The 2,427-nt window shown below is 43.9% G+C and overlaps 1 non-coding gene across 1 annotated transcript; it reads left to right on the forward strand.

Moving 5' to 3' along the window:
* The first annotated feature begins 1,168 nt into the window (after positions 1-1,168).
* Positions 1,169-1,323, forward strand: LOC143263236 (5.8S ribosomal RNA). Its single transcript, XR_013036754.1, has one exon. It is a non-coding gene; the product is annotated as a 5.8S ribosomal RNA (ribosomal RNA).
* The last annotated feature ends 1,104 nt before the right edge of the window (positions 1,324-2,427 follow it).

Raw genomic sequence — 2,427 nt, forward strand, 5'->3', positions numbered from 1 at the left:
TGATCTGCGTTGCGTAGGCCACAACAAATCTTTCAAAGAGAGAGAGATATATGTGTTGTTGGGGTTTGTGATTATGAAGGTGCCCCAACGCACAAAAATATATAAAAATGTACAAAGTTGGGATGTGGTGTGGTGGAGAAGAGTTGGGCCCGACCAGATCATTCGTGCGTGATTTACACGGCAGACGTGTGTACTACACGTATTAGGCCTTTGATCTGCGTTGCGTAGGCCATCTTCCTTCCAAGACACACACGTGTTGGGGTTTGTGTGATTTTATGATAGTGCCCCAACACGGAAAAATAAGCGTACGAGAAGAGTTGGGCCCGACCAGATCATTCGTGCGTGATTTATACACGGCCAGACGCGTATTATATTACACGTATTAGGCCTTTGATCTGCGTTGCGTAGGCCATCTTCTCGATAGAGAGAAAGCCAATGTATTCTTTTTTCTTTCTTTACACACACACACACAGTTGTAGTAGGACAGGGAGGGATGCGAGCGTGCTAATCACGCTTCCTCAAGTCTTCGCTGTGGTGTGTAAAAAAAAAAGAAAAAAAGGAATCGTTGGGAAAGTCCAAAGGACGAAAATATCGGGCAGTCTGAAGATAACTTAATGCTCGTTTACATTGGTATCAAGAGAGACCGGCTTGTGTAGCTCGTTTCAATGCTGTGTCGTTGTCATTGACACCCTACTCTGTTGCGCGCTAGTGGCAGCATGAGCGTGGGACGTATATATATATATGACACCCAGCTAGAGCCGGCCGTGAGTCCGTCCGGTGTAAATAACGACGAAAGGAGAGAGAAACTTTTCGAATCCAGTATCGGGTTGATAATTGTCCAGTTTGAATATCCATATCCCCGTCGTTTTTGGAGGTGATATACTCTCTGTGTTTCTTCGATAGAAGGCTTTTCAATGTTCTATTCGCTCCGACCGTCGAACTTGCAAGAAAACAGTGGTTTTGGATTTGCTCGTACATATATATATGGTTTCGACGGAAATATCTCGTTCTTTAAGGGACAATTATGTCGTTGTACGACGACTCCCGAATCTCCTTCGCGCGCTGGTTGGAGCTCTTCGGGTATCGGCTTGTTCCGAAATATAACACAAAAATGTGGTGGATAGCAAATACACATTATATTATATATGAGAGAATAAAAGGGAAAAATTACCCTGAACGGTGGATCACTTGGCTCGTGGGTCGATGAAGAACGCAGCTAATTGCGCGTCAACGTGTGAACTGCAGGACACATGAACATCGACATTTCGAACGCACATTGCGGTCCACGGATACAATTCCTGGACCACGCCTGGCTGAGGGTCGTTTACGTACTTATAAACTGCTTGCGTTGATGGCACTTGTTGCCTATATACGTACGAGCGAATGATGGGCGCTTCGTCGGCGTTTGTCGCGGTCCTATGAATATTGAGAAATTTTACGTACGTCTAACAGTCTTCGAGAGAGATGGAAATCGTGTTCGAACTAGCGTGAGTGTGGAAGGCGGTGTCGTGTGTCGTATATGTTTTATATACGTCCGCCCGTCTGAAACACCGCTTCGAAGCGGTGACAAAATCTTTTTCGGGACGATTCGTATCCGTAGAACTATCGAGATTTCACTGGTACATTTTCAACGCGCTCCCGACGTCGCCTGAAATGAAACGAGATGGGTTTAACCCACGAAAGCGTACTACACGAGTCTGTCCTATGTGAAGACTGTGTACAGAGATCGAACGAACGCATGAAAGAAATTGAACGAAAGAACACATAACCCGCAAAAATATAGAGTAGAATTGTGACCGTTGCTTCGAATTTGAATTTATATGTATATATATATCATAGCCCCAGGGAGTGGAACCTATGAGTGTGGAAGGATGTCTCTTACCGTTATGTTGCCAGAGGAAAAAAAGTCTCTCTCTTCGTACGACACATTTGTGTACGAATTGTATCGATGGCTATATAGATCCGATGTTGCACATATTCTGAGTAAAGAACACCCCACCCGGGTTACCGTCCTAAAACTCTTCTATTGGTGTGGCTATGATGTGTGTGTCAACGCAATCGCGAGTCTGGTTCTACGGGAAAACCGTTTGTCGGTCGCCCCATATATCTTTTTGTTCTCTTCAAATGATCGAATAGCGAAACCGCACGAGATCAATCGGTCGTCTAGTCCCCGAAAGTACTTTTCGGACGGACGTTAAAGTTATACCGATTGTAATCGTCTTGCGAGTGTTTCGAAGATCTATATTTGGAGAGGATATCGAATTTTATAAAAGATATATTGGTGAGGCGCGATAAACGGTTTTTTTTTTGCTTTAAGGGTTTTTTGTGTTTTTTTTATTTTTTTTTTTTTTTTGTGTTGCTCTGTACACGTTTCGCAAAATGCTTTCGGGGGGGGAAGCTCTGAAAAAATTTTTTTTCACGTTCCGA

Source organism: Megalopta genalis, unplaced genomic scaffold, assembly GCF_051020955.1.
Source record: "Megalopta genalis isolate 19385.01 unplaced genomic scaffold, iyMegGena1_principal scaffold0402, whole genome shotgun sequence".
NCBI lineage: Eukaryota > Metazoa > Arthropoda > Insecta > Hymenoptera > Halictidae > Megalopta > Megalopta genalis.